This window comes from Rutidosis leptorrhynchoides, chromosome 4 (assembly GCF_046630445.1).
Source record: "Rutidosis leptorrhynchoides isolate AG116_Rl617_1_P2 chromosome 4, CSIRO_AGI_Rlap_v1, whole genome shotgun sequence".
NCBI lineage: Eukaryota > Viridiplantae > Streptophyta > Magnoliopsida > Asterales > Asteraceae > Rutidosis > Rutidosis leptorrhynchoides.
The window spans coordinates 298,363,430-298,373,252 of NC_092336.1; the positions used below are offsets into that span (position 1 = coordinate 298,363,430).

At 34.1% G+C, this 9,823-nt stretch overlaps 1 non-coding gene across 1 annotated transcript; it reads right to left on the reverse strand.

Annotated features, from left to right (window-relative positions):
- Nucleotides 1–248: 248 nt before the first annotated feature.
- On the reverse strand, nucleotides 249–355 carry LOC139845722 (small nucleolar RNA R71). The gene has a single exon (XR_011758483.1). It is a non-coding gene; the product is annotated as a small nucleolar RNA R71 (small nucleolar RNA).
- Between the last annotated feature and the right edge of the window lie 9,468 nt (nucleotides 356–9,823).

A 9,823-nucleotide genomic window follows, 5' to 3' on the forward strand; every position in this document is an offset into this window, starting at 1 on the left:
CGACCTCTATATCTACTGCTTATGTGATGACTTACTTGGCTAGGATCAAGACTTATCGCATATTTACTTTTCTGCATTTGAACAATTTATAATTCTTGTAACGACATTATTAATCCTTCCGCTGCGCTCATTCAAATACAATTTGGTTTTATTCATATAGTTATTGTTCTCATTTTATAATATGTTGGTATGTATTATGATATTGAATCACATTTCGCCCAGGCCCTAACTGGGGGTGTGATACCGTGAGACTTAAAGGAGAAATTTTTACGTTCACGCAAAAGCCAAATGAAACTTTATATGAGGCGTGGACAAGATTTGGAAAGTTGTTAAGAGGATGTCCGCAACATGGTTTAGACACTTATCAAATAGTACAAATATTCTACCAAGGATGCGACATCACTACAAGAAAAGACATCGATATAGCAGCTGGTGGTTCCATTATGAAGAAAACTGCAACTGAAGCTTACAAAATTATTGACAACACTGCTTCCCACTCACATAAGTGGCATCAAGAAAAAGACATCGTTAGATCATATAAAGCGGTTAGAGCCGATTCTATCCATGACTTTGATTCCATTTCCGCAAAGATTGATGCTGTCGAGAGACTAATGGAAAAGATGACTAAAGATATTCACTCAATACGAATTAGTTGTGAGCAGTGTGGAGGACCACATTTGACAAAAGATTGTGTCAGTATTGAACAAACAATGGAACAAAGAGAGAATGTTTCATATATAAACCAAAGGCCTGGAAATAATTATCAAAATAATTATCAACCGCCAAGACCAATCTACAATCAAAATCACAATTATAACTGAAATGTTCCATACAAGAACCAACAAGGTCCTAGCAATCAACAAGTATCCAACAATACTTACAATCAGCAAAGACCTATTTTTCCAAACAAACCACCAAAAACTGATGATAAAAAGCCAAATTTAGAAGACATGATGTCGAAGCTAGTTGAATCTCAAACTCAATTTTTCACATCTCAGAAACAAACCAATGAACAAAATGCTCAAGCATTTAGAAATCAACAAGCTTCTATTCAAAATTTGGAACAAGAAGTGAGCAACCTAGCAAGGTTGATAGGTGAAAGAAAACCGGGAAGTTTACCTAGCGATACAAATGCTAACCCCCGGAATGAAACAGCTAAAGCCATTACCACAAGAATTGGTATCACACTTAAACCACCTGAAATACCTGTAATTTCTGGTGACTCTATTCTTACTCCACAAGAACCACAATCTGAGCAAGATAAGGAAACAAAACCGGTAGTTGAAAATGTTAATGAAGATAACACAGTTAAGGCTAAACCTTATGTTAAACTATACCAACCACCACTTCCTTACCTAAGTAAAATGAGAAAAGAAAGACTTGAAGTCGAGCAATCCAAATTCTTGGATATATTTAAATAAATAAATGTCAATCTTGCTTTCATTGATGTGATTTAGGGAATGCCAAGATATGCTAAATTCTTGAAAGATCTAATCACAAATAGAAAGAAAGAAAATGGAAGAACTCTTGGCTGTTACAATAAATGCTAATTGTTCTGCAGTACTGTTGAATAAGATACCAGAAAAATTATCAGATCCAGGAAGTTTCACAATTCCATGTTTTCTGGGTAGTCTTAGTTCAATAGAAGCATTGGCAGATTTAGGTGCTAGTGTAAATTTAATGTCGTATTCATTATACGCTAAACTAGACCTTGAAGAATTGAAACCAACACGAATAAGCATACAACTAGCCGATCGATCAGTAAAATATCGTAGAGGGATAATGGAAAACATGCTAGTTAAAGTTGGTACTTTAGTATTTCCAGTAGATTTTGTTATTCTGGACATGGAAGAAGATTCTCGAGTTCTTCTCATATTAGAAAGACCATTCTTAAATACGGCTAAAGCAATAATAGACGTGTTCGGTAAGAAACTGACCCTAAGTATAGAGGACGAGAGTGTTACCTTTTCTGTTGATAGAGCCATGCAACAACCGCAATCTGTAGATGATACATGTTATTATATTCAAACTATAGATTCACATGCAGAATTGTTAGAAGAATTTCCAGAATTACAATGAACAGGAGAATGTTCTTTAGGAGAAGGAACTGAACCAATTGATGAAGCTAAAATGTTAGCCGCACTCATAGCTAATGATTATGAACCAACAACAGAAGAACTTCAAATGTTAAAAGAAGAAGACAGATATCGATACAAATCATCGATAGAACAACCACCGACATTAGAGTTAAAGCCACTTCCAAACCATTTGGAATATGCTTATTTACATGGTGAATCTTAATTACCTGTAATAATATCGTTTTCTATTACTGAAAATGAAAAATCTCAACTCATTTCTGTGCTAAAAGCTCATAAACCAGCTATTGCATGGAAGATTCATGACATTAAAGGCATAAGTCCTTCGTATTGCACACATAAAATCCTTATGGAAGAAGGTCATAAAACGTATGTGCAACGCCAACGAAGACTAAATCCTAATATGCAAGATGTTGTTAAGAAAGAAATTATTAAACTGCTAGATGCAGGTTTAATTTATCCAATCTCTGATAGTCCATGGGTAAGTCTAGTTCAATGTGTACCTAAGAACGGTGGCATGACTGTCATCACAAATGAAAAAAATGAGCTTATTCTTACTAGGACTGTAACAGGATGGCGTGTTTGTATTGATTATAGAAAATTAAATGACGCCACCAGAAAAGTTCACTTTCCCTTACCTTTCATTGATCAAATGTTGGAAAGATTAGCTGGAAATAGTTACTATTGTTTTCTTGACGGTTTTTCTGAATATTTTCAAATCCCAATAGCACCCGAGGACCAAGAGAAAACCACATTCACGTGCCCTTATGGTACTTTTGCCTACAAACGCATGCCATTTGGACTTTGCAACGCCCCTGCAACCTTTCAAAGGTGCAAGATGGCGATTTTTCACGACATGATAGAAGAATGCATGGAAGTTTTCATGGATGACTTTTCAGTCTTCGGTGATACTTTTGAAACATGTCTAGTCAATCTTGAACGAATGCTTATTAGATGCGAACAATCAAATCTAGTACTTAATTGAGAGAAATGCCATTTCATGGTTAAAGAAGGCATCGTTCTCGGACATAAAATCTCAAAGGAAGAAATTGAAGTGGATAGAGCTAAAATAGATGTAATTGCTAAACTTCCACATCCCACCAATGTTAGAGGAGTTAGGAGTTTTCTAGGGCATGCCGGTTTTTACCGACGTTTCATAAAAGATTTTTCTAAAATTGCCACTCCTATGAATAAACTCCTAAAAAAAGATGCTCCATTCATCTTTTCAGATGAATGCATCAAATCTTTTAATATTCTTAAAGAAAAACTCACTAATACACCGATCATGATAACTCCAAATTGGAATCTACCGTTTGAACTCATGTGCGATGCAAGTGATTTTGCAATGGGAGCCGTTTTAGGACAAAGGATTGGAAAACGATTTCAACCTATTTATTACGCTAGTAAGACGTTACAAGGAGCACAAACGAATTACACAACTACTGAAAAAGAACTCCTTGCCATTGTCTTTGCTTTTGATAAATTTCGTTCATATCTCGTTCTAGCTAAAACGGTGGTCTATACCGACCATTCTGCTCTTAGATACCTATTTTCAAAACAAGATGCCAAACTAAGATTAATCCGTTGGATCTTACTCTTACAAGAGTTCGATATTGAAATCCGAGACAAAAAGGGAGCAGAAAATCTCGCCGCTGATCATCTTTCTCGTCTTGAAAATCCCGAATTAGAAGTTCTAAATGAATCGGCCATACAAGATAACTTTCTTGATGAATATCTATTGAAGATAGATTACAATGAAATTCCATGGTTTGCAGACTATGCAAACTACTTAGTATGTGGATTCCTTGAAAAAGGGTTGTCGTACCAAAAACGAAAGAAATTCTTTAGTGATATAAAACATTATTTCTGGGAAGATACACATTTGTTTAAAAGTTGTCCCGATGGAATAATACGCCGATGTGTATTCGGAGATGAAGCCAGTAAAATCTTAAACCATTGTCACACAGGACCAACAGGAGGGCATTATGGGCCTCAACTTACAGCAAGAAAAGTTTACGATTCTGGGTTCTATTGACCTACAATTTTCAATGACGCACACCTTCTTTACAGATCCTGTGATGCTTGTCAAAGGGCCAAAAAAATAAGTCAACGTGATGAAATGCCACAAAATGTCATTCAAGTATGTGAAGTATTTGACGTTTGGGGTATTGACTTTATGGGTCCATTTCCAAAATCTCATAATAATCTCAACATTCTCGTTGCCATTGATTATGTATCTAAATGGGCAGAAGCACAAGCTCTCCCAACTAACGATGCACGAGTTGTAGTCAACTTCTTAAAACGTCTTTTTGCTAGGTTCGGAACACCGAAAGCTTTAATAATTGATCGGGGTACTCATTTTTGTAATAATCAACTTGAGAAAGTTCTCAAAAGATATGGAGTAACTCATAAAATCTCCACTGCTTATCATCCACAAACAAGTGGACAAGTTGAAAATACCAATCGAGCTTTAAAACGTATTCTAGAAAAAACCGTAGGATCAAATCCAAAGGAATGGTCCATGAAATTGGAGGATGCATTATGGGCTTTTAGAACAGCTTACAAAACTCCAAATGGAACCACACCTTTTAAACTCGTTTATGGAAAAGCATGTCATCTTCCAGTAGAAATTAAGCACAAAGCATTTTGGGCTTTGAAGACATGTAATCTTGATTTGCATGAAGCCGGACGTCTACAGTTAAGCTAACTAAATGAATTAGAAGAATTAAGACATGAAGCATATGAAAATTCGTTAATCTATAAGGAAAGAACGAAGAAATGGCATGATAAAAGAATCAGAAGTTCAAAAGAATTTAAAGAAGGAGACATAGTTCTTCTTTTCAATTCACGATTCAAGCTATTTCCTGGAAAATTGAAATCAAGATGGTCTGGACCATTCATAGTCAAAAGCATTTTCCCGTACGGAATAGTAGAATTAATAAATTCAAATAGGATTGAATTTAAGGTTAATGGTCACAGAGTTAAACATTACACAGATAGTCCAATGGAAGTTGAAGATGAAGTTAATCACAATTTTGACACCACAGCTAACTAAGTGTGGGAAGGTTCAAATATTTTTAGGATAATATGTATTTATGTTAGAGTTAGATATTCTGTTTTCGTGTAGTTCTCGAGAATGGAATCCGAATGGTCTTTCCCTAGAAGACCCTAAAGAACTAGTCTTCTCCCTCCATTCTGAATTTTTTTTCTTTTTAGGTTTTACGAGATGAAGAATTCCTTTGAACTAAACCATGGTCTAATGCTATACGCTTTGATTACTAAACGTAATAATGACACTCTTCCGAGTGAATTAGTATCATTCATAAGAGGCAAAATGGACGGAGTAAGAAAAGAACTCAGGAAAGATCATCATAAGATACATTTTGGTAAAGGAAAATCAAAATCCGCAACGAAAAGAAGAGCACGACACCTTGAAGGATGTTATAAATTCGGAAAATGGTCACATGAAGGTAAATGTTCAAATAATCAAACATATTCAAATACCGAATTTGTTACTCTATGCAGAGAAGGACCGTTTATATGTTTAGAAGAAAAGATATTGAAGAATCGAGGTTACGCTTACGTAGCTATGGAGAACCAAATCACACGACTCTCCTATGAGTCAGCTAAAGCAGGTCTCTGAGAATTCTATCTCACAGGTAAGTATGTACAGTTTTTATTTTTTTTATTGCTTTTAACCTTTTGATAATAAACGCTGAATCGTTCACTATAAAGTATTAAATTGGTATTCAATAAAATTAGGTATGCGTAACCGAAATTATTGATATCATACAAAAATTTATTACAACACTGCGAAATTTTCCGTTTATTCTTAAGGTATAAATATCTTTAATCAATCAACCCAAAATATTTCAAAAATTCGTCAGAAGTAAAACTAGGTAAAATAGCCAAAATTACTTTACCGAAAAGAGGAGCGTATATTTTTGATAATATTTGATTGATTAAAGTGGGATAAAAGACCAAAAAGATTTTTAATTTTAATTTTTACCATGTTTTTAAAATTATTAATGTAAATTTTTAAAATCAATATATTTATGTTTTTAAGTATTTTAAAAATTAATATTTTTAAGATTGTATGTATAAAAATATTAATAAAATGAATTTTTAATTTTATGCATTTTAAATATAAGTTTGGTGTGAATTTAAAAACAAAAATTTACTTTATTTCATTAAGTTAAAAATGTGATTTCTAAAAATTCATCGTGAGTTGAAAACTAGGTCCTTGAACCGAAATTGCTTTATCTGAGGGCGGGACGAGAACTTTTATTATCATTATTGAATTAAAGTATGCCAAAAACATTAAAAACCCTAAAAATCTTTGCTTTTAAAACAACGCTTTGAAATGATAAATTTTTAAAATTTTGTTGAGAGACGGACTAGGACAACGATCCGAAACGCCCTCATTCTAAAAGAAACAAAATTTTAAAATTTATTAAATTATGTTTTATTAGTTAAAGGTTTTAAAAAAAAATACCTCATGCGATCGCATGGGGTTTGGCCTTCAAAACCATGCGGTCGCATGGAGACCGAAAACTGGTTAGTTACAAGAATTCAGTCCCCTGCTTCTGTCCACACAACACACACACAAAACACGAACACTCTCCAACATCCTCTCAATTTTCATCAATTTTTCACCAAATTACTCCAAATTTCTCACAAAACTTCGCTACAATCATGCCTAGGTTTGGATTTTTTAACAAGAAGGTAAAGATTTCACCCCTAAACTCTTAAAATTTTCAGTTTTAGTGTTCTGGAGCTAATTTATACCTAATTTAATTTTGTTAATTTCTAGTGTAATTAGAGTTAAATTGGTAGTATATTATGCATGTATAACCTAGATTGATGCTATTTAACATGATTTGAAGCCAAAAACTTCAAAATTTTTAGAAATCTAGGGTTTGTGTTGTTGAGCAATTTGGGGCTTTTTGATATAAACAGGTTATGGCCGATTTTTGTCATGAATTATTGCTAAATTAAGTAATGTAACATGTTTAGGTAGCTAAATGATCAAAACATTGATTCTAAACTTGATTTTTGAGAATTAAAGTGGACTTTTTAAGTCTAAAATTCATGAACTTGATTAAATTGATGTAAATGCCATTTGAAATTTGTTTAATTGCTAGTAATGATTATTTTGACATGTTATTTGAGTAGAATGCTTATGAACTTTGTAAACATTTTCATATATGCTTATTTGAAAAAGTGTAGAATTGTTAAAATTGTGAAAATGTGTAGAAGTTTAATTTTGATTGAACATGTTATTGTAATTGTTTCAAGTTGTTATTTTGCTAACACTAATGCATATTTGGATGCACAAATTTTGTGTTTAATGTGTTTTGCAGAGATATACCCATACTGATGGTGCATCATCATCATCTAGGCAACCTGCTCCAGAACCTGAACCAGAAATGCAATATGAACCGGAGCAACAACAAGAACAACAACAACCTGATCAACACGTACCATATTATGATCCGCAACAAGAATATGTTAAACCCTATGCACAATTTCTGATTCATCTGATAATAGAACACCCAACGATTCATGAAGAACAGTTTCATCCCAATTTGAGATTTGATCAAAGCTGGAGAGATTACCCAACGTACCAAAGTAACAAATTTAAACTGGTAATGAAAAATGTAGAAGTGCTGAGGGTAATCGATTGGGAGCCTTTGGAAAGGGTCCAACTAGTTAACTCAGTTAGACAGCATCTGATCCAAAGGTATGGCAGCTCTTCTTTTCCCGATTGGGAACGTTTATTCACCATTCGTAGGCCTGTATATAAGGAATGGTGTGTTGAGCTTATTAGTACTATATCACTTAATGCGGATGTAGTTAGGTTAGATGATAGAAGTTTTCTTAGATTTTTACTTAGCCGTAGGATGTACAGGATATCCATGCTGGACATGGCCAGGGCTTTACAGATTTACACTCCTGGTGAATTACTACTACCCGATTGTATAAATTTGATTTATCATGGGGAGCGGGTAGATAGGAATTTTGACGCGGACGCCGTCTGGAGGCGTATGTCAAATTATAATGTTTTTTCACTGGGAGGAAGACACTCCTATTTAGATATTAACAAAGCAGAGCTACGTATTATACATAGATTTTTAGCTAATTCGATTACACAAAGAGGTAAAAACAAGGAGAAGATGACCTTACACGACTTATTTTACCTTAAGTGTATTCGAAGCCCTAGAAGCTTTGTTAATATCCCCTACTGTGTTGGTTTTTATCTGTCCAAAATGGTAGCAGGAATACAGGACGGGGGAATAATAGGAGGAGGTATTTTTGTTACTCTCATTGGAGAGTATTTGGATGTAGATAGGGATCAAGGAGGTCTACTGATGGTGTGTAGGGAACATGTTGATACTTTAGGATTGAAGGTCTATCAGAGTGCAAAGGTCTTAAAGAGCAGACGCAATCAGGCAATACCATATGATGGCCATAATCCACAGGTAGAGAGAGGTTCAGATGAGGAAATGGAGGAACCGGATGACATTAGGGATGTCATTAGGGAGGCTATGACTGATGTTTACCAGCGTATAGATGAGGTAGAAATGACAAACGAGGCTAGACATAGTCAGTTCAAGCAGTGGTACGCCGAGAATGTGTACGAGCATTCTAGGCAACGACAGCATGATAGATGGCACTATCATCATCATCAGATCATGATCCAGCTATCACTTCAGGTACCAAATAACTACGTACTGACCCGACCTACTTACTATCCTCCACACCAGCCCGATATGCGACCACTATTTACTCTCTACGACCCTAACCAGGCCTATCAGTACACCTATAACCAACCATGGAACCCGCCCGACGACATGAACTGGAACCCCTATCCATATTGATACAGTTCCCGTTGGTGATTTTTATCTTTTATTTTTTTATTTTTTATGTTTAAACATATAATATTGTGATACTTTTATGTAAGTTTTAACATTTTTATTATGTTGTGCTAATATTTCATATTTGATTTGAAAGTGGGATGATAAGTCCCATTTCAAATTACCATGCATGTTATTATTTGTATGTATGTATATTGTCAATTGTACACAACAGGGTAAAACAGCGAATTTTGAAAGACTGGCATTAAGTTCAGCAAAAGCTACTAATTTTGACGACAAAACGAAAAATAAATGTGATGTAACAACAAGACAGAATGAACAAATGATGTGTACTATTTATCATTCAACAAACAAATGCCAATATGTTTGAAAACTTTGGTAAAATTTAATCATTTTTCTACACTAATCTCCCTCAATAATTTAAATTGTTACTGATTTCTTGTAAATGAGGGCATTGCAAGATCTTAAGTGTGGGAAGGGGTTAAATTCTTTCGGATTTTTAAAAATTTTAAACTTAAACACTTGGTTACCATTAAAAATACTAGTAACGCAGTAGTTGTATTAGATTCTAGTGCTCTCTGATAATAAAGAACAGCCCTAGTCTTATATACTGACTACCCAATTCTAGTAAAAATTTTTAAAATTTTCAATTAAATGAATTCAAAATCATGTTTATACATATTTATGAATGATAAAACTAGGTGTTAACACCGAAATTATTGTTACCTCGTAAAGGACATAAATTAAGAAACAACCCAAAATGTTAGAATTCATTTAAAATGGAATAGAGGAAAATAAAAAGGCAAAGAAAGGAAAATAAAAGCCAAGTGTGGGAAAAATTTACCAAGT